This window comes from Dendroctonus ponderosae, unplaced genomic scaffold (genome assembly GCF_020466585.1).
Source record: "Dendroctonus ponderosae isolate FM_Combo_2020 unplaced genomic scaffold, Dpon_F_20191213v2 Dpon_F_20191213_1, whole genome shotgun sequence".
In the NCBI taxonomy this organism is placed as follows: Eukaryota; Metazoa; Arthropoda; class Insecta; order Coleoptera; family Curculionidae; genus Dendroctonus; species Dendroctonus ponderosae.
The window spans coordinates 28,770,873-28,797,440 of NW_026017110.1; the positions used below are offsets into that span (position 1 = coordinate 28,770,873).

At 35.9% G+C, this 26,568-nt stretch overlaps 1 long non-coding RNA gene across 1 annotated transcript in view; it reads right to left on the reverse strand.

Annotated features, from left to right (window-relative positions):
* Positions 1-26,568, reverse strand: part of LOC109533551 — a 58,692-nt gene that overhangs the window by 14,871 nt on the left and 17,253 nt on the right. The gene's annotated exons all lie outside the window — the stretch shown is intronic.

The following is a 26,568-nucleotide window of genomic DNA, read 5'->3' on the forward strand; positions in this document are numbered from 1 at the left end:
CAAGAGGGGTCTGCAGATCGCTTTGTATATTTTTGTCGCGGTATTTGTACTAATTCCTTTGTCTTTGTATGTTAGTGATCGAAAGTGTTTTGTTCTTTTTATCGTTTCAGTTCTGGTGTTTCGGGTGTGTTTACTGAATTTGAGTTTGTGGTCGATTGTGATCCCAAGGTACCTTACGTCGTTTTTCGGGTGTGTCGTTTGGCCGTCTGCAGTTATTGTAGGGGAGCGTTGAGTCTGTGATTCGTGAGCAGAAGTTGGTTTTTTGTCGCGTTTGGCGTTAGTCGACATTTATAAAACCATTTCATTGTGTTGTTTGTTAGTGTTTGAAGTCTTTCAGTCGCCTTTTCCGTAGTTTTGCCGTGTACAATAAGTGCCGTGTCGTCAGCGTATTACAATATGTATGCCGTTCTGTCGATTTGATTGTTATATGGTAAGTTGTAATTGTATATGTCATGGCAGTATATACTGTAGAGAAAGGGTGAGAGCGGGGATCGTTGAGGGAGCTCTTGTTCAAGGGAAAAAGAAAAGGAGAGTGTATTGTCAATTAGTACTTTTAGTTGTCTGTTTTCTAATAAGTTCTTTATAGCGTGTAGTAGATATGGTGGTGTGTGGAGTTTGTATAGTTTGTAAAGCAAGCCGCTATGCCAGACACTATCAAAAGCCTTGTTGATGTCCATGAGTAGGCATGCCGACTTTCCGTCAGTTAGGTGAGTTGTTTATATGTTGTTGGTCAAAATAAATATCGGATGAATAGTCGAGTGATATTGTTTGAAGCCAAATTAGTAGGTTGGTTTCTGGTTTTCCGATCAGTTCTTCGAGTCTCTGTTTAAGTATGTGTTCTAAAACTTTGCACAGCACCGGTAGTAATGTAATGGGTCTGTAGTTTTCCAGTTGTGTACTGTTTCGTCCATTTTTAGGTATAGGAATTATTACACCACTTTTTCATGTTTTCGGAATTTTGTTATTTCTGTTGTTGATTTCAGTAAGGATGAGTTTGTGGATTTCTGGAGTTAAGCTTTTCAGGAGTTTTGCCTTTATTTGGTCTTTTCCGGTGCTGTGTTTTTGATATGTGATAGGGCTCCATCGTATTCTATGTCTGTGATTAGTTTGTAAGTATAGTTTGGTGAGTTGCTAAAGTAGTGATTACATTGTCTACTATTTGCACATTTAGATCTTTATGCAAGTTGTCTATCCGGATGTACCATGGCGCAACTACGATGCCTCGTAGAACTTTATTTTGAAAACGTTGTATAACATTTCTGTTGCTTTGGCTGATACAACCCCAGAGTCGACTACCATAAGTCCACACCCGCTCGATAACTTGTTGATACAGCAAGAGCTTATTATACACTAACAGTATTATTACGACCATAGTATTACGACCCAATAGCCAGTAAATTTTACGGTATTTTAAAATAATTTTTTCTTGGTTTTGCTTGACGTGGGCCTTCCACCTAAGTTTAGCATCTACCGTCATGCCTAGATATTTAGCTGTATTTTGGTATGGAACAATTTGATTGTTGATATTAACTGGTTTGTATTCAACTTTATTATTGGTGAACTTAATGTGTACAGATTTATTTGGAAAATAAATGATTATAAACTTTCGCTTTTTCAGTTCGGGGAAATATTTTTGGAAAAACACCTAAAAATGATTATTAGGGTTTTGTCCATAATTCGAAGCTACAAAAAGTTTTCCAAAAATGTTCCAATAAAATTTATCTTATAATTTTTTTCAGAAAATACCGGAATATTGTCAGTATTTTAAGTAAAACTAAAAAATAATGCGATTTTGCGGCAAAAATGTAATAGAAACTTTGTCAAAACCGGAATGACCTAAAAATTTAAAGCAACTTTAGAAATCTGCAGGCCGATGCGGACGGCGAATTTTCAAGTATTTTTTTCCGAATTTTTTGTGAACTTCTACTCTCCGGTCGTTTTTTCAAGATAATTCTAATTACTTGCTGTAAAAAACTGAATAAACTTATTTGGTTTTTGTGCCAAATTCGAAGCTGAAATGGGATTTCTAAAGTTCCCTGCAAACCGATGAATAAGGCGAATTTTCCAGCAAAATTTATTTTGTCATTTTTTGCTGAAACCACCTCATTATTGTCAGAAAAGAAGACAATAATAGGAAAATAATGGTTTTTTGTGTTTTCGATTAAAAACTTTTAGTCTTGTGATCGGTTTTGGAGAAAATCTTAATGGTTTTCGGGGAAAAACGGAAGGAATTTATTTTCGTTTTCGTCCCGAATTCGAAGCTGAAAAAAGTTTTTGTAAAATATTTACAAAGCTATAAATGTTTCTTGTAATTTTTCGCGTAAAAGATCTCCAGATCGTCAGTATTTTTAAGCGAAACTGTACAAAATACAGCGTTTTTGAGTAGAAGAAAAGTAAAGAAAACAAATATCAGTTAAAAGTAAAAAAACACATTTTTTTTAACAAACTCTGCAGTCTTCAGAGGTATGAAGGTGACGAGATTTAACAGAGAGATAGAATTAACGAAATGTATGAAGCCGACTCAAATGTACTAAGAGGAAAAAGCGTGAATGGAAACGCAGCTCAAAACCGCATGCTGGTTAATTCGAATACTCGAAGAAGAAGACATAATGAAAGAAGCCAATCCTCAAACCAATGTTGCGACATGTGTCTGTGTTGTGTGCGAAACTTTTCTGTCTCGAATATGAAATCTATTTGTCTGAATCTCTCTTCATCTTAAGAAATTCGCATAAAAACCCCCTTGGACCATCCAAGGTGGATTTTTCTTCTATTATTATCCAAGGTGCTTCTATTGTATTTTCACGAAACGAGTTCCTCCACTTGTAGGCGGGGAGAAGAGCCAGTCCAGTTAAGCGCCCTTCTGCAACTGAAGCTCTAATAAATCTCTGCAAAAAGATAATCCGAGAACTCATGCAAAAATCAAGCCACTGATTCCACCGCTCTTCATCAGGCGTGCAGATGAATCTGTCCTCTTTGGATCACTTTTGCACGTTTCATAAAAATTGCCTTTATGACTCAGTTTCACAAAATTTAGCAAAAGCATGCTCTGTAGAACCAGCTGAAAAACTGAAAGTTTCATAAAAATTGAACAAAACTTCGGGAGCATTTAATTTAGCACGAGAAGGTCTATTCGGCTCCATGATTGGAGATTAATAATTAAAATTATTTAAAAAAGATTAATAATTAAAACCGTCATATTTGGCTGCAAAATTTGGCGAGCATCGAAACTAGCTTGAACCAAAAACCTGCGATTGAAAATATTTGCGAGACACTTTCCAAAACAAGAATCGACCTGCAAATTACTCATCCATCCAAAGGGACGAACAAGTAAACAATTATATCATAATGTTAATTCTGTGGTTTGCTGCCCTCGGAAAGTGGCAAATGCCTCAATATCGCTTGCGTTTTTTTTTTGAAAAGGTGACTAAAAATATTCAGTTTGGTACGGGAAGTGGACAAAATACGTCGTCAGTCCTTTGTTCAAGTGTAGTGTGAGTTTTTTGATAATGTAATGTATAAGGTGGGGCCGGTTTGCAGAAAACTGGTAAGAATTAATTATAATCTATAAATCATTCAGTTTAACCTGAGTTTAGTTTTTCGAGAAGCAGCTGCTTCATCTTTATTTCCTCTGTTCATTTCAAATCATTCTTGAAAAATTTTGCGTTAATTCAACTGATGAAACATCCAGTAAGTAAATGGTTAATATCTAGTAACAGATGCCAGTTCAGCTTTCAATCCCACTTCCACTATATTTTTTAGCTTTGTCAACAGAGAAAACCTTCATAACGTCTTTATTTGAGTACAATTTCCCTTATGGAAGGATGGTTATCCTAATAAAGCCTCTCCCAATGATGCCGAGTATTTTTTCCAGCTTCTGGCAGTGTTCCCCTTGTTCTTCCCTTTGGAGAATTGTTGGAGTTGTGAGTGGGCCATTCTTCCAAAGCTTATCCATTATGTATTTTGAAGATTCCATGTAAAGTAGATTCGTTTTTTCTATAATTCATATTTTTACTCTCTTAGCTGAGTGGTTTTAGCTATTTCTTCAAGCAGAAGTCTGATGTGATTTAAGTATACTTTTTAGTAGGTAGTTTGACGCCCCAGCAGTTTTTGTGAATGTTTGTTAAATCTGAATGTTGATGCTGATTTTCCATTTGAAGAATTACTATTTCTTTCGATTGCTTTCTTCCCATTTTGAGTAATTTGCTGGCAGAATAATTCTTCTGTTTCCTTGTTATTTATAAATTGCCATGTTTCTGTTTTCAAAGAGCTTGTTTGATACGCTTCTTATTTTTCTGATTTTGTAATTTGCACTACGCTGTTAAATATTCCCTTACTTTAGACGATACATATTTTTCCAATTTTGTCAAATCCAGATTTGAATATTTTTTTATCGAATCATAGGACAAAATTGACATGGATCTTGGACAAAAGTCATGTTATAAAATATGCAAAAAATACAATAAAGACATTGTACTGTATAGTTTAAATTGGTCTGGAGGCAAAATCGGAGAGCTCAGATCGGATCATATTTCTGAGGAATTTGGATCTTTAAGCTTCTGTTTATCTTGAAAGCTTGAGCTTTCGAGAGATATTCAGTTTATTATGGCCGGCTACATTTCCGCACGAAATGTAGTTAAACTTTTTTTTTAATTGCGATTAATACTGTGCACACAAAAAATGTTATCTACAAGCTTAGAGTTGTCCACCTCTGTTTATTTTGTTACGCATGCAAACATTATTTTAGGTGTGTTACACAAAAAAACCTGAGTCCTGAAGAAAACGAAAACTTTAACAAGTGAACACAGAGCATATACAATGACAAAATAAACAGATTTATTAACCAACACTTCAGTAAATGATGTTTCCACATATTTTTTGCCTGAAATTTTCTTCGCAAATAATCAAAATTTGAAGTAAACTGAGCGAAAATTGTATTTATTTTTTTTGCTTTTCTTCCTACTGAAATGTTGTCCAAAAAATTACACTGGATAAAAACTGTTCCAGGATGTACGTTTGAGAACATATTAACAGTTAAAACTTAGGGAAAATTTAAACGATGGGATCAATTTGCGGCGCGGTTATAAGTTTTCAAAACGTCTTTCGACTTTTCTTTCATAAATTTATTTGATTGTGTAGTAGCTTGTTTATTATCATATTTTTCAGTGGATAATCCAACTCTTTCAAAAAATTCTTCCCACTACCCGTCTTTTGCTGCTCATATTTTGGTGTTTAATCTCCTTCTGTTGGGTAGAGGATCCATATTTTTAAATTCTGATTTGAACATTATCCCGATATTTTGTGGGCTTTTGCTTTTGCTGCCTCGAACATGCTTATTCCTCATTTAATCACTATAATTTTATATACTTCCGTTCGCATTTTTTCATAGAAGTTCTTCTTTTGTTCCGTGTTTTCTTCGTATCTTATTGGGTGCAGTATTTTTTTCATTCATTTCTATTTACTTTTGTTATCTTATCATTAATATATTTCTCTTGTTCTCTTCTCTTATAGTTTATAGGGTTTAATATTCCTACCTGAGAAATTACCTGAAGCTTATTTGAAAATCACAACAAAGTTGTTTAAATAAAATCGTCAATTTTTATACTCTTAAATAAGTTTCTGTAATACTAAAGTATGTTTTCCTTTCGTTCCAGGTGGCACGATGCAGCGTTCGGTAAGTTTGGCATTACTTTGCCCCTGGTTGCCATGTAGATGTAGAGTTTTTATAAGTGAATTATAACTCATTAACGGATGAGTTATAACTCGTTAATTCAGAGAGCGGCAACAACTCAATAGCGCAACTCAACACAGTGTTACCCAGGCCTAAATACCGCACCTATTTTCTGCTTGCACAGGGTCTTCTTTAGGCAAAAATTATCTTCCTCCAAAAATTCGGGTCCTCGGGCCTTAAATGCACTGGAAATTATTTGATAGAAATTATTTTGCTTGCAAAATCGTCTATACGGCATCAAAGTCTTCATAAATGTCAAATTTTTCAACTGATGTTAATTTCTCAAATTTATCAATTGATTTTAAATTCTGAAATTTCTCAACTGATGTTAATTTCTCAATTTTTTTTAAAGGTTGCACACTCCCTGAGTTCGAACTCGTTTCACTCCCTTGCTGTTATCGCTATCCAGTTTGAGGCTGGATTAGTTTGTAGAGCTACGTTTTTGATGTTTTTGTGGGTTTTGGAAGTTTTTCAACATATTGACATCTAAGGAAGTTACGAGGAAAAGAGTGGAGGTATGCGCAAATGGAACAGTCGAACGGTTGCCGACATTCAGGGTTCATTATCTCCCAGACCGTTGGAAATGTAGATTTTGAAGCTACCGAGCAAGATACCCGAACTCTATCAAACACCCATGGCAATCCAGGAAAGTTTTTCCTTTTGAAATACATACCATAACAGTTGCGGAGTTATGGGCAAATAATTGTGCAAACCATGTGAGTGGCAGTTTAAGTCTCTCAAACTTCTAATTTAATTTTCTTCGAGACCACTGACAAAAACCATGTTAATGAAACTTGGTATTTTGAGCTAAATTCGACACTTGAGTGAAAAATTTGCGTATTTGCGACTCCAAAAATTCGAAAATTTTCAACATTTTTCAATAATAAATTTTAAAACTAATACGGGTTTTTTTTTTCGGGTTTTTAGGCCGTCGCTGGGTAGAATTTTACACCGCGAATTCCGTCGGTGTTTTTCTATTCTCATCGCAACCGATCTCTTAGTAGTTCCTATGTAGACGCCTCCACAAGAGCATGGAATTCGGTAGATGCCTGCAGTTGCGATGGGGGTGTTCTGTCTTTAACTGACCCTAGACATTCTCGGATCTTTGTTGTGGGCTTGTAGACTGTTCCTATGTTGTGTTTCCTCAGGAGCCTCCCAATTCTGTCCGTAACCCTGTGAACAAAGGGCAGGAAAGCTTTCATAGTGGATTCACTTTTTTCCGCACGGCCCACTCCTACAGCTTTTTTGATGTCTAACTGGGAATAACCGTTCTGAAGAAAAGCTTTTACCAGGTGATGTAGTTCTGTAGTTAGATGTTGTGGCCCACATATTTTTCTGGCTCTATCCGTGAGAGTTTTAATGATTCCCTGCTTCTGACTTGGATGGTGGTTAGATAGCTTGAGAATATATCTGTCTGTGTGGGTGGCTTTTCGATATACCTTATGGTCCAAACGATTTGCCCTGCCTAGACACCAAAACATGCATGAAGGCCAGTTGGTGGTTTTGTTCTGCTGTTTGTTCAGATGATCGAAGAAGATGTTCAGGTTTTTGCGTCCATGTCCCCATAGCACGAACGTGTCATCGACATATCGGTACCAGATCGTTGGTTTAAGGGGTGCGGTGCTCAGTGCTGTTTCCTCAAACTTCTCCATGAATAGTTTTGCCACCACCGGACTGAGTGGGCTTCCCATGGCTATTCCTTACTTCTTTTTGTTCGTAGTAATCTCCATTCCACAGGAAGTAGCTGTCCTTCAGACAAGCCTTGAACAGATTTGTTGTACTCTCTTCAAATAGCTCCGCCACTAATTCTATGGATTCGTCCACGGGTACCTTTGTGAATAGAGATACAACATCGAAGCTGACCAGCATGTCCGTAGGTTCCAGTTTGAGGTCTTGGATCTTCTTAATGAAATGTTCGGAATCCTTGATGTATGTTTCTGTGAACCCCAAGTGTGGCTGCAGAAGAGAGGATAGATATTTTATAGATATTTTGCGATATCGTAAGTTGCTGATCCCGGAGCACTGACGATTATCTTAGTGGCATTCCTTCCTTGTGAATCATCGGTAATCCATACAAAAGTGGGGGAGGGCTTCTGACCTAATAATACTCTTCATGGTGTTCTCGTGTATTGAGGATATTTTGATCAGGCGGTTGATGTTTCTGAGCTTGGCTCGAGTCGGATCTTTTTTGAGGTTTGTGTAAGTGACTGGGTCCAATAAGTTTTGGATTTTCTGCTCGTACTCCTCTCTGTTCATGACGACTGTAGCGTTTCCTTTGTCAGCTGGTAGGACGACAACGCTTGTGTTCCTTCGTATTTCCTTGAGGGCATGTTATTCTTCTCTGCTTAGTGGTGGTTTGCTTGGTGGTGGTTTCGCTTTCCGTAGGATTTGGGTGGTTTCCCGACGCATGTCATTTGCCGTTTGTTCTGGGAGCCCTTGCAATGCTGTTTCGGTGTTCGAGATCATTTCCTCTATTGGTATCGTTCTTGGGCTCGACATATTGCTCCGCAGGCGTTAGTGAGTGACTGCTCAGGTTCACTACAGTTCGTGCTGGGTCCAGGCCTGATGTCGTTTGGGTTCTTCCTCTAGATTTGGCTTCCAATTTTTCAAATTTCTTCTTTTGTCTCTTCGTGGCTCTGTCCAATCCTCCTTGCATGCTGTTATGGGAGATGGCGTCGATCTTATTCCAGTCAGCGCAATGCAAACCGTTTCACAGTTTGTATAAGAGGTTTAGAAGTTCGCTGCTAGTTTACTTCTCACGTTGTGGATCCTTTCCCTTAGGAATAACTTCTCAGTCCTGTTGTATATCTTGTGTGCTTGCGTGGTCCTAAGGGTTCTTTTGCACTTCAGGAAGCCGGGGATGATGTTGGAATCCCTGCATCGGCTCTAGAAAGCAAGTGAGGATAGGAGTCCTGCTTTCCGTTTGCGCGTCTTATTTAACCGGTGGTATAAATTAGATATTTCCTCCCCGTATATCTCTATGTCTAGTCTATCTCTTTTGATAATAAATTTTAAATTGCACAATTTTCTTAAAACCATTGAGTCTCTCCTAAAAACATTTTCTGGGGTTAAAAAAGGCTTGATGCGCCGCAAACCTTGTAGCAAAAGAGTGCGATTCCAGGAACAACCAGCGATTCAGGTCTCTGAAAATTTAAAACTTCCCTGGTACTAAAACGGTGACCAAAATAAATTTTGGCCCTGGAACAACTTTTTTTGCCAAGGCTATGGGCTTTTTAATAGTTTTTTAATTTACAAAAAATCTTGATAACTGACTGAGTTACGGGGTAAAGAGTGAAAGTATGTGCAAATTTGAGAGTTTTACGCCTTTCTTTACACAAACTGTTGCAAATACAAATTTATCGACAGTGAATTATCGACAGTGAATGTCTCGAGAGAACAATTTGCAAACAATCTCACGTTCTAGTTCGAAAATGAGTTAATCGAGGTAAAAATTCAAAGTATTTTGTTTGGAAAATCGTCCTTTCGACCTTCAAAAGATCATAACTTTCGTATTTTTCAACCGATTGCAATTTTCCGAGATGCAGTGTTTATAGAAAAATTGTACGTTTTCCAACAAAATTCAAAATTTCCACATTGGCCCCATATTAAACAAGTTGTGCAGAAAATTTCCACATACAATAAGCTGTTTTCCAAGAAAAATCGTGACCTTAAATCCACAAGAAAACATTGACAACATTTGCCTTGAAAAATCGGCTTTGCGATCCTCAGAGTGTTATGACTCGGAACTCCGTTATTGCGCTGAAGAAAGGACGGAAAAAGCAAAAGAAATGTTGCGGCAAGCTCCGAAAAATCACAAGAATTTAAGTTTCTCTAAGTTTTCATACTGAAGGCTTTCGCCTGAAATAAGAAATATTTCTGTCCGGATTAGAAAATTTATTAAGTTGGGTTGCAAAAACCGACTTCAAAAAAAATCTGACTTCTAAAAAAATCCATATAAAAACGACCTTATAAAAAGCGAATTTTTAAACCAATGTTGCGGCATTTGTTGAAAAATTACAACATTTAAAAAGTTTATCTAGACCTTCATACTGAAGGCTTTGGTCTGAAACTCTCAGATTTGGAAGAAGAAACTTCCAGTCTTGAATAGAAGACTTACAAGGCCTGGAGCTCTCATTTATTAAATAAAATCATACAAAAACCGCCGCCGGAAGAAAGAATGAAAGAAGCAAATCGGCAAACCAATCTTGCTTCATGCGTTGAGAAATTACAAAATTTTAAAAATTTTATTTGAAGACTTTCGGAAACTCCCCGATTGGATAAAGTATTTCTGTCTGACAAAATGTCTGATAAAATTTAGTATATCTCTTGGTAACTTTTTTGGTTCTGAAAAAATCCACATAAAAACCGCCTAGGAAGAAAGACTGGAAGAAGCAAATCTTCAAGCAACAATGTTGGGGCACCTGTTGAAAAATCACACAATTTCAAGTGTCTCTAAATTCTCGTGCTGAAGACTTTGGCTTGAAACTCTCTGATTTCGAGGAAGAAACTTTGCTCCATCGGACGGAAAATTTATAAAGTCTGGAATCCTATTAGTTCAAACGAAATCTAGAAAAAATCGACCTTTCAAAAATGAATGGAAGAAACAAATTTGCAAACTCATTGGTTTGAAAACATTTTGAGCATTTTTGGCACCATTTTGCGACATGTACTGAAAAATAACATTTCAAAATTTTCCCTAAATTCTCCCTTTCAGACATTTATTGGAAGCAACTTTAGGTTAAACAAGTTTTATTGAATGCAATTTTCATTGGTCTCAAATCTTCCTAGTTATTAAGAAAAACGCACAAAAATCACTTCGAATGGAAAGTTGAAAGACACAAAACTTGCCACCAATGTCGCGACAAAATCTCAAAGTTTTCACTAAATTCTTCTACTGAAGAACTCCCAGATTTCATCGAAGAATGTTGCTTAATAATGCAATTGTGAAGTCAGTAATCCTCCGTATGTTATTCATTTAACGGCTTTAGAACAGCCTAAAAAATTGAAAATGGCTCAAAAACATCTCGTTATTTATTTTAATTCCCAACTGTATAAGCTCAACGACGAACTTTTGCGCCAACTTCTGCATAAATCAGTGTCATTATTTGCCAGTCCACTCTATTTTTGAATGAAAAAACCGGGGTTTTCAATGCCTTCTTGCCTCAGGAGAAAGTAGTCTTCAATGCAAGGATCCAACATCTGTTAGTAAAATGCTGGAAAGAAAAGTGAAAATAATTTCAAAAGTGTCCCACTGAAGACTTTGATTTTAAATTCCCATCATGCGATAAAGGCTCTTATAAATGCAAAAAATGAAGATTTTGCACCTTTTCATTCTCAGGATTTCCTTTAGCCGGGTGCATTTGCACTCAAACGTTTCAAGAAGTCAGTCAAAATGAGAAAATCTCAAATCACTGTAAAGCAGCAACACGCAAATAAAGGCGGAAATAAAAACTTAAAATAGAAAGGGAAAGCAACAAAAACATAATAATTTGCCTGACGGGTCATTTGACAAAAAACAAATTAATTGTTGCCTCAAAATTGCCATCTGATTGAAAATATTTCCAATTTTCCACCATTAAAGCTTTGAAATGCAATCAACTGCGAGAAATCAACGGGTGTAATCAATGAGACCGTTCAGTGCGGAGAGAAAATAAATAAAACCCCAATTAATGCAACGTGAAACGATCAGCAATATTAGCTGATATATAGGATGAGAATTGACCGGTAATTATTAGAGCCCCACACCTAAAATTCGTGCGTTTTTAACTTTAACATTAACTAATCTATGTAAAAACCGACCCGAAAAAACAATTTTTGCATCATTGATAAACAATTTCAGCGTTTTATTTAAACCGTTTGTTGCGCAAAAACCGCTACAAAATCGTTAAAAAAAAACAATTTTCCGCCATAAATTGTTGCTCGCCCCATCTCGCCTATTCAGGACGGCGCATTAAACGGTTTATTTCCCACTTATCTCAAAGTTCGTCGACTTTATGCAAAACACGAGGAATCCTCGAGGGAGAAAATGTTTCCATTTTTTCCTCTCGGAAAAACCGCCGCTTAATGAATAATGAAGAGGAAAACTTCCGGAGCAAAATGGCAATCAGCCCGAACTCCTATGTTAATACTTATTTGGCGAAATACTGGCACAAAGAAGAATGGCAAAAATCAATTGTCCATCTGCTCTAAAGGGGGTGCTAAAAATATGAAACAGAATTTTTTTTTGGAAAATTCAGAATAAATTCATGTTTTTCGATTGGACAAAGAAGTGCATTAGAGAGGCGCTACACGTGTTTGGTTATCACTACTCTCTTATCTACTTGCGTGTTTGCCGAATCCCCAATATCAATAAACTAATTAGCGGAAAACAGGCATACCTACGTGATATCTTAATTTTGTACTATGTTGGTTGTAATAATTGGAAAATTGCAATCGCTCGCTCCCAAAATAGTTTGGTTGGTTTAGTGGATGATATCGAGCGAAAATTCCAATTTTCTCGGTTTCCCTAAACTTCCCGCCAGCAATAATGTGGAGGCAAACAGAAAAAAAATCGATTTGCAAATGGAAATTGGTAAATTCCCGGCTTTTCCTGTCGCTGAGGCGTTAAATCGACACCGAAAAGTGATAAGTACTACTTATCCCCACGAAATCGGGCGTACATTTTTTTCTTTTCAGTACATTTTTGCTGTAGGCTTGTTTTGGATGTTGTTACATTTTTCTTTTGCAGTTAAGTATTTGCATTTTTCGCTAGCTGCCCTCGGTTCTCTTTTATTTATCTATTTTATTTTATTTATTACTATACTTATTAGACCTGACCTTATTTTTTCTTGGGGGACTTTTTCCCCGAGCGAACCTTTTGTATAAGTTCTTAAAACTCTGCACAAGGAATTGGACTTTTCAATTCGATTTATCACGTGCCTCACAGCAACAAAAGTGTGCTAATTTGTTGTAAAAACGGGTCTAAATTTCAAATTTTCATTATTGAAGCCGGTTTTTCTTACGTCTATTAAGCGGCGGAATCACATGGTACCATCAGCTTTTCTGCGATAAAATTTGCAAGCAAAAATCCTCGAAAAACTCGCAAAATTAGTGAAAAGAATAAATTGGCTTGTAACGACTACACACTTTCAATTTTGTCAATTGTATATTTTTTCATGTGTTCTGAGCTGCTGGAATCCAGTGGGGCGCTTATTTTGCTTTACGCATTTTTTATTTCTTATTTAGGCTTCTGATGAACAATTTGAACAATTTTTCATAGCCAACTGCATTTTCCCCATTTAGAAGACACTTTTTGCTTGCTCCAGGGCTCCACAAAGTCACAACCGAATTGCTACAATCTAAATGGTTTTTTTTTATTTCTTCCTCACTTTTTTCCTTTTTCTGATATTTTCTTTGGTTAATTTTTTTTGTCATTTCCACTTTTGTCAAGTGCTGCGATTCCCCAAAAAAATGTTTTTTTTTCTCTGAGTTTTTAAAGCCTAATTAATTGTTAAGCACAAACGTCGATTGTCAGCCCCCAGTTCCCGCTGGCAAAATATGGTGGCAAACAGAAAAAAATCGATTTGCAAATGGAAATTCGTAAATTTCCAGGTTTCCTGTCGCTGAAGCTACACCGAAAAGTGATAACTACTTATCCCCACGAAATGGGACGTTAAATATGTTCTTTTGAATACATTTTTGCTGTAGACTTCTATTGGTTGTAGTTACATTTTTCCTTTGTAGTTAAGTATTTTCATTTTTCGCTAGCTGCCCTCGGTTCTCTTCTATTTTATTTTATTTATTGCTGTTTATTAGGCCGGACCTTATTTTCTCTTCGGGGAATTTTTTCGCGGGCGAACCTTTTCTTAAACTCTGCACAAGGAATTAGATTTTTAAATTCGATTTATCACGCGCCGTAAAGTAACAAAAGTGTGCTAATTTGTTGTAAAAATCGGTCTAAATTTCGAATTTTCATTATTGAAGCTGGTTTTTCTTATGTACCTATCTGTGGAATCACATGGTACCATCAGCTTTTCTGCGACAAAATTTTCGAGCAAAAATCCTCGGAAAACTCGACAAATTAGTGAAAATAATAAATTGGCCTATAACGACCACAACCTTTCAGTTTTGTTTTCAATTGTTTATTTTTTCATGTGTTTTGAGCTGCTGGAATCCAGTGGGGCTCTTATTTTGCTTTACGCAATGATGATTTCTTATTTAGGCTTCTGACGAACAATTTGAACGGTTTTTCATATTCAACTGCAGTTTCTCCATTTAGAAGACACTTTTTGCTACCTCCAGAGCTTCACAAAGTCACAACCGATTTGCTGTCATCTGAATGGGTATTGTTTTATTTCTTTCCCAATCGATTTTTCTTTTGCTGATATTTTCTTTGGTTTATTGTTTTTGTCATTTCCACTTTTGTCAAATCCTGGGATTTCTCGACAGTTCATTGCCGTTTTTCTCTGAGTTTTAAAGTCTAATTAATTGTTATGCAAAAACGTCCATTATGAGCCCCCAATTCCCGCCAACAATAATGGTCAGGCAAATAGAAAAAAATCGATTTGCAAATGGAAATTCGTAAATTTCCAGCTTTTCGTGTCGCTGAGGCGTTAACTCGGCACCGAAAAGTGATAAGTGCTACTTATTCCCACGAAATCGGGCGTAATTTCTTTTATTTTCAGTACATTTTTGCTGTAGGCGTGTTTTGGTTGTTGTTGTTACATTTTTCTTTTGCAGTTAAGTATTTTCATTTTTCGCAGCTAGCGAAAAATGCCTCGGTTCTCTTCTATTTTATTTTATTTATTACTATGCGTATTAGGCCGGACCTTATTTTTTCTTAGGGGACTTTTTTCCCGGGTGAAAATCTCCTCTATATGCTCTAAACACTTTGCACAAAGCTTTTAAATTCGATTTGTCACGCGCCTCAAAACAACAAAAGTGTGCTAATTTGTTGTAAAAACAAATCTAAATTTCGAATTTTTATTACTGAAGCCGGTTTTTCTTACGTATATTAAGCTGCGGAAGCACATGGTAACTTTTCTGCTACAAAATTTCCGAGCAAAGATCCTCGGAAACTCGCAAAATTAGCGAAAAGAATCAATTGGGCTACAACGACCACAAACTTTCAATTTTGTTTTCAATTGTACATTTTTTCATGTGTTTTGAGCTGCTGGAATCCAGTGGGGCGCTTAATTTTCTTACGCGCTTATTTTTGATTTCTTATTTAGGCTTCTGACTAACAATTTGAACGGTTTTTCATAGTCAACTGCATTTTCTCCATTTAGAAAATATTTTTGCTACCTCCAGGGCTTCACAAAGTCACAACTGATACAATCAGTACAATCTGAATGGGTTTTTTTTATTTCTTCCTCTCTCGATTTTTCTTTTTGTGACATTTTCTTTGGTTTATTTTTTTGCCATTTCCACTCTTGTCAAATCCTGAGATATCTCGAAAGTTCTTTGTCTTTTTTTCTCTGAGTTTTTAAACTCTAATAAAGGGTTCCGAAAACACTAAAAGATAAACTGAAACCATCAGACTCTCTGAAGACCATGGATATAGATCAACTAAATAAAAAGATCTTAACTTCCATACTGCTACTAAAAACATTATATTCCAAAAACAAAAAACAAACAAACTCAGTCCTAATACATTAAAACTTCTCTAGGAAGGGAGAGCCACAGAAAGAAACTCAAAAGAATATAAAGAGCTAGCAAAGAATATAAAGAAAGATACTAGAAAGGATGTAAGAAAATATAAGACAGAATTAATAAACAACACCATAGAGGAAAATAGAGATATGAAAGTACTAAAATCCAAATTGTCTCAAGGGAATGCTAAAATAACAAAACTGTGAGATAAATCGGGGAATCTTGCCACAGAAAAAGAAGATATAGCGGAAGTAGTGAAACAATTTTATATATAAAAAAGACAAATTCTAAACATAGGCTCTGAGGAAATTCCAGAAGTAACTCAGTACGAACTAGAAATGGCCTTAAAACAAATTAAAAACAAAAAATGCCCAGGGGAAGACGGAATAACTGCTGAAATCCAAAAAGTAACAGGGAGCGAGCTTTGGGAAGTAATAAGAACTCTACTTAATAAATGCGTCGAAGAACAAAAGATACCCAAGCACTGGCAAAGAAGCGAGGCAATCCTTCTCTTTAAAAAAGGCGAGCAAGCATATCTTGATAACTACAGACCAATAAGCCTCCTCTCGCACCTATACAAGCTCCTCATGAAGATTATAACAAACCGTCTAACTAAGAAACTAGTCTCCTACCAGCCAGTGGAGCAGGCCGGATTCCGCAAATACTACAGCACGACCGACCATATACAAACTCTCCGTTTACTGATTCAAAAGGCAAACGAATACAACTTCAATATCCACTTTTTTTTTGTTTTGTCGACTACAAAAAAGCTTTTGACTCAGTGGAACAATGGGCAATTATGCACTGCTTAGATAACGCCAGGGTAGACTCAAGATATACTGGACTCCTCGAATCCATATACGAAATATCAGTAATGGTAGTTAAATTAGATGAAGACCTGAAAACGGAACAAATAAAAGCAAAAAAAGGAGAAAGACAAGGCGATATCATCTCATCCAAATTATTTACGCTAGCGTTAGAAGACGTGTTCAAGGGGATAAACTGGGAGGAGACCGGAGTTAGAATTGACGGCGAATTGACGGCAACCACCTGCGTTTTGCGGACGACGTGGTTCTAATAAGCGAAGACCCATTGGAACTGAAGACTATGATTAAACAACTAAACCATGCCTCTCAAAAAATAGGACTCGAGGTCAACATCACAAAAACAAAAATCCTCAGCACGCAAAGCATTCAACTTTCAATCGGAGGGAATGAAATCAAAAATGTAGACGAGTATATATACCTGGGGCATAAACTCAAAATTGACAAAGAAAACCAAAAAGCAGAAATACCGCGAAGAATAGGTCAAAGTTGGGCTGAATACAAAAAATTAGGATTTATACTCAGGAACAGAGATATCCCTATGACCATGAAAAGGAAAGTGTATGATAGCTGCATACTCCCAGTAAACACTTACGGGCTGCAAACAATGAGCCTCAGCGTACATCGCCTGCAATGCACGCAGCGAGCCATGGAAAGACAAATCCTGGGGGTCAGCTTGTGAGATGATATGAGCAACGAAGAGATTAGAAGAAGAACCGGAATAACGAGTATAACCGAGAGAATAGCCATATTGAAGTGGCAGTGGGCAGGACACGTGGCCAGGATGGACAATAATAGATGGGCATCTAGAGTACTGAAATGGAGACCATGGGAAAGTAAACGAAAGTTGGGTAGACCAATTAAGAGATGGGCTGACGATATTAAAGCCGCAGCGGGACGGAACTGGATACAGAAAGCACAGGATAGAGATATCTGGAAGAAACCTTAAGAGGCCTATCTCCAGCAGTGGAGAAACTACGGTTTATGAAGAAGAAGAAGAATAATTAATGGTTAAGTACAAACGTCGATTACCAGAAATATTTTTTCTTCAGTTCGTCAGTTCGTTCGTTGGATTTTCATTAATCTTCTTCGACTTCGTCTTGAAAACGCAGCAGCTTTTGGTTATTTTTCTTCTCGAAAGCCTGTGTAATGTACGTTTGCTTTATTAAGTTTTGGACCATATTTTTCAGAACAAATTATCATTTTTTATCGATATCGTTATATTAATACAAAAAATCTTCATTATCAAGGCTTTGTTTCTTCATATTAAACGGTATTCTTCCCCAGACTCTTCCTTGCTGAAAATCACTACAGATTTGCATTAAACTCAATGGATTTTATTTACGTTGGACTTTGAATTAGTAATTTTTTAATTATAAATATATTCGTTTTGTCCACCGTTGCCATTCTTTGTGGTACCACATTAACTGCTTGCTGTTTTATTTATTCAAACGTCGATTTTCAGGAAAATTTTTCCTCGAACGGAAATCAACAGTTGGTTCCGCTCGCTTCTCCTTATATTTTCCTTGATTTTGTCCTGGAAACAAAAGATTTTGATTCGATCAAAAATAGATTTCCTTCAATCTGAGTATTTGTTGACCACAAAAAGTTGAATTTTTTGCGAACGTAAATATACAATTCGTGTCGTCAGATTCACGTTATACCTTTCTCAGTGTGTAATTTTTATATGGACTTTTTCCGAGCGACCTGAACGGTTTTTAATCATATTGAAATGAACAAGTTAGCGGTTTTTTAGTGGCGAAAGCCTTTTTCGATGTCAGTCGGCCTGTTTCACAATTTTTACAAAATTTGTGATCTTCCAAAACATGTTTCTTTATTGTTATCTTAAACGGTTTAAAGGCAATATTTCAATTATTTCAAGCAAATTTTTTGCGACCAAACTCAGTTTTAACCTGTTGGTTTTGCAAATAAAATCTGGAAGGTTGGGGTATATTTTTGCATGAAAAGCACTTACTTTCCAGCTGTTTATGTCATGTTCCGGGAACATAACTATTGCGTCGATTTTCTTGTTTTTCGAAGATTTTGCTGGTAACTTTTTTTTTGTCCATTCCTGTACAAAAACTCCGGGCAAATTCGATTCAGCACCTTCAAATACATAAACGCATCTGTAAATGTGAGAAAATTACCGATCTTCTTAGCGACTTTCAAGGTTGCAAGGCAATTATCTGTTTTTTTCACCAATTTTATAAGTTTTTTCACGGTCTTTTCTTATACCTACCTTTTTTCTGTCGCCACGCGGACAAAATATAAGCAGTAGAGCAAATCACATGAAAAAATATATAATTTTTCATTTTGATACCTTATTTAATGGATTTTCACCCGGGGAGAAAATCCCCGAAGAATAAAAATTATACTGATGCGTTTTGAGTTTGCAAGCGCTTCTCTTATTTGTCCTTTATTACTTTGGCTTAAAACTAGTCATAAAATAACTGTTCCGAAACCATATTTCCGATGTCCAAATTTTCAACTAAAGAAGGATCAGTTTTAACATAGAAATCGTCAGTCCAGGCTCTCATTCATCCAAAGCATGAGCAGACTGTTCTTCATCTGCAAGTTTTTACGTTTAGCATTTTAGCAGCCATTCACTGCTTTGGGATTCTTTTGGAAGAACTTTCATTAGTTTGACGTGAAGTTTTCCACGAAAAATCGATTATGAAAACAAACGTTTCGAGAAGGAATAAATTGCACTGTTTTCCTATGAGAACAACATCGACATTTCGTCTGGAAATGAGTTGCGTTCTCAGAATTCGATTTTCTTAAAGGGTGGCACTTTTTTGCTGCCATCGGCAAAACATGAAGTCTCCAAAGAGGAAAACAATTTCGTTCGAGGACATTCACTTTCGGCTCAATAAAGCAGAAAGTCAAGGTAAAGCTATAAAAAAAATATATATTTGGATTCCACTGTATTGTGTTTGTGGAACTTGTCTAAAAGTCGAAAGACTGTGGTATATGAACGCGCAAGCATTGATGTTATAATTAGAAAGATAAGTTCCGTAGTTAAAGACCGTAAACCTTCCAAGGAGAGTAAACATTTACCTTCAAGTCTATTAAATTCTAATGAATTGCTTTTCCAGTAAATTTCCTTGGGGCCCTAGTTTTGCACTCGTCAATTAGTTTTAATGGGATCCAGTCGTTTTTTTTTAAATTTTGTAGTTAAAAAACACCGAGCAGACGAGTCAATAATTCCGCACATGATAAGAGGAGTGTGGGTTTTAATGAAAATCAGATTTGCCAGTGAATCCTCATTTACATACGGAAATATTCATAAATCCAGCGTTTGCCCCAGGCTGTCGTTTTGTTGCTTTTGATCGCCGTTCTACCGGCAAAAATAGGGCTGATTGTATTTTTAGCCGGACTGAAAATGTTTTAATCCCCCAGGCATAAACCGGGCATGTTTCCCGAATCAATTATGACCTCATGAACTATAAATTCCCGTTACTTTATTAATCGTTAGCTGGAACAGATACGGAGGAACTGAGAGAAAAACCCACTAAATTGGGGAAACTATTACAGAACTTCCCGAATTCCCTCAGAAGAAATATAGGTTAAACGCAATTTTTCACTTGGAAACAATGGACTTTCCTATGCAGGGCATGAGTTTTTATCATAATTTACAAACATCCATTCCCGGCCTGGATGAGACCGTTAACACTGAAAGGCAAACCCTGTATCCTCTAAAGGCCGATGTGTTTTAAGGAAACAGGATAATGTATCACTTTCAGTCACATTATATGCTTTGAGGGAGCCTCTTCCTTCGGGGTGGGTTTTAAATAGAATCCCAGTGAAAGTATCAATGTTTGGCTCTTACATACTGTACAAGTTAAATTGGAAATTTTTTAAACCACAAACTTTCTAGAAAAATAGCAATTTTTTAACTTCTTCTTCTAATTATTTACTTCTTTCACCTCTAACAAAGCCACTTTTGTTCAAGAGGGGCAAATAATTCAACCCAATATCGAAATTTAGTCGGCACTTAAAATTAACATAAAGTAGCCTAGGATTTTTGCAGAATTTCAGTTGTCGGTCTCAAGTGGTTCCTTGAACATTATTGAAAAACTAAACTACAATATTTACACCCAAGTTCAACACTCGTAGAAAATTATCAGTTTAATTGAGCTTATAAAACTGGCGCAGTCGTGCGGATTCTTCGGAATAGATTCATCAAACTGTTAATAGAGAGTTTTTAGGCCCCTTAAAATTACGTAGGCCTTAAACGCGAAACGTTATTGTGATCATGCGCAGTGTTAAAAAATAAGGTGTTCAGGAAAATAACGTTAAGTGAGCAATTAACTTAATAAAATAACTAACATAATAAAATAAACCTCACTTTATTGTTTTCTTATCCCGTCTTGTTTGAAAAAGTTTCAAAGTTAGATTAAGTTTGTTTTGTTATTAAACAAAAAGTGGCTAAGATGGAAGAAAACATTGAAGTTGCCTTTCTGCGCCGAAATGATTAGGGAGATGTGGATCACGATTTAATAAGAGACTTAATTTTACATCGACGACATCTTTGACCCAACTGTTGTTGCAAACCGAAGAGCTATTTTTAATTTAGCAAATATTGAGCTCAGAGATTGCCTTACCAATTTTAGGAACAAATTCGGAACATATTAAATAAAAATTCAAAATCAAATAGTTAGGTTCAAATTTGCCCAAGCAATTATCACATAAAATACGTAATTATGCAATATTAGCGTAAACTAATCGATGAAAAAGTATTTTTTTAAATTTACAAAGATTTCTTATTCTGTTATAGCCGCTTATTTTATTAATAATATTAGGAATAAGTCAGATATGTCAACACCGTCGTTCTGCTTTTGAACGTGATGCTTATTAACGTTACCGCTACTCGTACGTAAATAAAGGAACACGTTATCCTCTAATAATGTAAACGGTTATTTCTTTACTAATGCGCATGCTCAGAATAACGGATAACGTAAAACGTATTGCAATTAAGGGGCTTAAAAACTTCCTAATGTTTTCTAACTATTCTGAAAACCAGTTTAAGTCTATTTCCATTTCGCAAAAGCAAAATAATCGCTGTTAAAAGAGAGTATTTCAATTTTTAATGTAAACCACGACACTTTTTTGTTCCATTTGCTTAAAGTGTTAGGAAGCCAAATACAAAACGATGTAGGAAATATTTCGGAAATAAAATTGGTAGAAAATCTAATTAATCATTAATCTATTGGATAATGGATTAATCAACCTTTCAGTAGATTAGTCAAATAAAAAATATAAACACCATAGGAAGATTGTGCAAAGAAATTGTCTCCCTTTCGATGAAAATTTAACAGATGCATTTAAATGACTTTTTATTGTTTATAGACTTTTTTTTTAAATGTTCAGCAGATTTTTCCTTTCGACAAAAACCGTTTGTGGGTGTGGAAAAAGTTTAAACAAAGAGTACATTTGGATGTATTTGAACCTGCGAATTAACAAAACTTTTGCTTCATTCTATTATATTCATTTCCTAGATCTGTGATAATTGAAAGCTAAACTAACTGACCCAACTTCAGGACTTCGGAACTGATTAAGCAAGTTTCAGATTATCGACTTAGTTTTAGCTCAAGGGTTAAGATTTATCGCCTTAACCATAATATCTGCCGATTCGAAATGCCTTTGTTTGCCCGAACTGTGCACTGCTGCTTAAATATATCGACTAAAGTTCAACTAATGAATCACCATAATAATCGCATACATTAGAGCGTGCTCTTTTAATCTGAGAGTTATCATCGAATTGAAAAAGCAATTTTCTTTCTAAAATCTGAAAATTCCATTCCTGCATCCCTGAATGAGACTGTTGGCATTGAGAGGAAAACCATGTACTCTAACCGCCCATGTGTTTTAGACAAACAAGATAATACATCGCTTTCCGAGGGAAATGTGTTGTTTTTAGTCAGGAAGCGCGGAAGCAAATAACACAAGTTTTAAAATCGTGCTTGGTTTACAAGGGAATAGGGGCAGTCAAATAGAAACCGAACAAATGTTGAGTCGCACAATCCCCAACAGTCTCTATTCGGATTTCAGATTTAGTAGAAAAAACGGTGTTTCTGTCAGACTTTTCACCAGCACGTTTGAAAAGAAGAACTCGCTTGATAGGCACACACAAAGTGCGCACATTTTAAAAATATCTTATATGATACAGAGTGTCTCAGAAAAGCGAGGCAAGATCAAAGTGTATTTTTTTTAATAGAACTACCCATTTTTCATTAGCTCATAGAATGCAGCTTGAAACGCTGCATATTCACCGTAAGTTGTTTATTTCTTACTGTAAAGCCACCTTACAAAATGTAACAACTTTTTGAAATTTTCAAATAAAATAAATTATAATTTGAAAATGGTTGATTTCACAGCTTAAAGTGTAAATGCAATTTGTAACTTTGTAAATCGTCTATCTAACGACGTGTTAATATACAGGTACTTCCATTTGAAAAACAAAAGTTATATTGCGTTGAAAAGTTTTAGATTGAAGTCCACATTGTTAACACCCTGTACTATGTATTGATATTTTGGTTCAGTAGAATTCTTAACCGATCTGTGGTTATTCGAAAGACGTATTTTTTGTATCTTTAACTGGTTTTTTTGCTTCTACAATGAATTTTTAGATACCATGTTTTTCGGCAAAATTTTACTAAAATGGCGATAATCTGCCAACGTCGCAAGTAAGAAATAAACAACTTACGGTGAATATGCAGCGTTTCAAGCTGCATTGTATGAGCTAATGAAAAATGGGTAGTTCTATTAAAAAAAATACAGTTTGATCTTGCCTCGCTTTTCTGAGACACTCTGTATCATATAAGATATTTTTAAAATGTGGGCACTTTGTGCGTCAACAGCTTTGATATGAAACTATTTTTCGAAAGTTCAACACCAACGGAAATAATGAACTCTCTCACACTAAAAACCCACCCTGTATAAAGCGGTTCCGAAGTAATGAGCTTCAGAAGAGCATGAAAAATTAAAATTTAAATCGGTACCAAAACCTTACAAAAATGCAACAATTAATTATAAAAAAGTTGGTCCTTTGAAGGGCATCAAATATTGTATATTCGTCAACTGCAGCTTTCTCTATAGTGTGCTGAAACCCGCGTGTCCATCCTTCAAGAAGCGTCTCATAAAGGAGCACAGTGTAAAATCTGAAAATCCCGATTTTTTAAGCCTGAAACTTCTTTATATGAAAAACAGTTTTTCGAATCCCAAGAAGTGTTATGAGCTTCAGAAAAGCATAAGAAATAAATCGCGTAAAAACCTTCCTGAGTTTATGAATTTATTATGAGAAAACCGGTATCTCAATTGGAACCAAATACACAGAAAACGCCATCTCAGTTATTTTTTAGCGTGCAGTGGAGCCAGTTTGATAAAATCAGGAGAAGCGTCTCAGAAATGACCTTCAGAAGAAAATCGGGTAAAATTGGGAAAACCCGCGAATTTTTTCCATAGTTGAAGATTTGATAATGAAGGAACCAACTATGCGAATGCAATACATTTTACAGCACCAGTGAACTGAAGCCTTCTCGATCGATTTCTGATGTCCCCATTCCGATATCTCGACCATTAAAGCGGTTATAAACTTCAGAAAAGCATTACGCTTTAAAATAGAAACCGCATTAAAATTGCATAAATCTATGAACTAATTCTGAAAGAACTGGTTCCCACTGGAACCGCAATACACTGAAAACGGCAACTAAACCCTCTTTTGTGCTGCAATGGAACCTGCATCATAAACAACGCAACAGAAATTTACATCAAAAGACTATGGCACTTTTCTGACTGAAACTGGAAAAAACCCCCAATATTTTTCAGTTTAAGTTTAACAATTTATTATGAAGCAAGGGCACCAGTAGCCACCTGAAGGTTCTGCTGATCTCCACATTCCGATAACTCCAGCGGTCACGATGTAATAAGTTTCAGAAGAGCATAAGCATAAAACTTTTCTGAGTTTATAAATTAATTATGAACTAATTGGGCACTGGAAAGGTACCAGATACACTTAGAACGTCAACTGATTATTCTCCGGTTGTGCTGTGTAACCCGTTTGCTTACATCACGAGTGGTAGTTTGTGTCTCTTAATCTTATCTTAAATTAAATTTAAGTCATTATCAGGGAACCATCATCGTGAATGTAAAGAACGTTTCGCTTTCTGATCTCCTCAATTCTGCATCTCTAACGGTCTCGTTGTCGGTAATTGTATAGTCGATCCTCCTCTCGCGTTCGAAGTTAACAATCTGATCATTTTATATTTTATATATTCCAATATTGAAAGCTTTTTTAATCGTGTTTCTGGTGAAAATTTGGTTTTTGACAACTTTTCATGCATTGCAAGTCAGTAAGTCATTGTAAGAAAAGCTGTGAGTAAAGAAAATATCTGCACGGTATTGTAAACTTCAAATAACTAAACAATTACCTCATAGAATAGTCATAGAAGCTTGACTCACAATGTTTTTGACAAAAGCGGAAATCTTCCTTGATATTTTTCGGTAATCCATCCTGAATGTATTAAAAAGTTGCTTTAAAGAACCAAATCAAGAAGAAGGAGTCACATCAATATTCCCTTGAAAACGGTAGTGGAAACTGCCAATCAAGGCGATGAATATGGAAAATTCATCCTTGTAGGGTAATAAACGTTTGAATGAACAGTTCGGTTAAAAATGGTAAAAACATTAATAAATCTGTCTACTTACAATCATCCAAATCTCCTAAACTTGAACTGACTATGTTTTTAGAAGCAACGTCACTGACTCAACGCCAGTTAGAGGTTGACAGCAAACGTCAGGTGGTGTCCAAGCGGAAAAATCCCCTTTTTCTTAATAAAATCGGACAAATTGACTGCAGAATACTAACAATTTATCAAAATCAGTTCAATTTGAAAGTTTTTGATGGAAATTCAAGCTTTCCTTTCGCGAGCGCTGCACTTTTTCGATCTATACAGGGTGTCCCAATCTAAAAATCCACGATTTAGATATGGCAAACTATAATTAGGAGAAATTTGAAAATTGGACAGTATACGGAAGTCGTTGGGATCAAGCGTTTTAAAATATTGTCAAAGTGGCCTCGCTGTGTGTTTTAATTTGATTATTTCAAAAGGAACGCCCTGTATATTATTAGCTATTATTAAGTGCTAAAAAAAAGGTTCAAAGTGAAATTGAGAAAACCGCCCAATATCTATTTTTTTGTAATAGAAGCATTCTATTTTCATTTTTTATTTCATTTAGTATTAAAAATAAGGGTGAGTTTATGTAATGTTGTCTATTTCAAAAGTGTTTAGTTTTCAAAATATTGTCAATTTAATGATTTCATATGGCTTTAGGATTTTTGGATTTTCATCAAAAACTTTCAATTTGAATTGACTGATTGAATAAATCAAGCAATATGTCTTCAAATTCCACTCTTAACAGACGTCATTTGATCCAGTCAGTATATTGTTTGGTGGCGGATCGACGGACTGTTTTTGAATGGCTCCGCAAAAATTTCAAAAAATCACAAAATGTTTGCATATTGAGGCCAAAGCTGGCTTTATTTCGGAAAAAGAGGTCTTCTTCTACTGTTTTGTGGCATTCTGTCGTTGAGTTGTGCGGTTTTGTGGAGACAAAAGCCAATTTTTCATGCCCACACCACCTGACGTTTGCTGTCAACCTCCAACTGGCTTTAAATCAATGACGTAGCTCCTGAAAATATAGTTGCTTCAGGTTTAGGAACTTGGGATAATTGTAAGTAAACAGATTTGTTAATGTTTTTATTTTTTGGCACCGAACTGTGCATTCAGATTTTTATTGCCGTACAAGAATGCGTTAATAATCGCCTTGATTCCTCGGTTCTGCTCCCGTTTTTCAATGAATATTAATTTGATTCTCAAGCTCTTTCACGCGACTTCCTTATAAGTACATACCAGGTGGCAATTTCAAAACTGTGGCAATTTCAAAACTTCCCACCGTTAATATCTTTCTTGCAGTTAAAAATATGGAAAATCGGAAAGACCCGTCAATTTTATTTGTAAGGGGGACACTTTAAATTAGTATTTTTAGCCTCCTTGTTTCAACCCCTTAGGAGCGGTAGAGTCACCCTGAGGATCTTAAATGGGAAGAGGGGTCAAGTGGCACATCGTTTTAAAGAGCGTTCAATTCTCTTTGCATTAATTATTACTTTGTTGCTTTTTGTCTAGAGGTTTCCGAATAATCGCGCTTCAAAGTTGTGGAAACAATTAAACTTTCCTGCATTCAGATCTTGGTTTCCAGGATGGTATTTACACAAAAACAATTGTATTGGGTCTCCTTGTAATTCAAATGATTAAAAGAGTAGTTTACACTGTTAAAATCGTCAGGAAGAAAATCTAGTTTAAACGTTAATTTATTATTTTTGTTTTT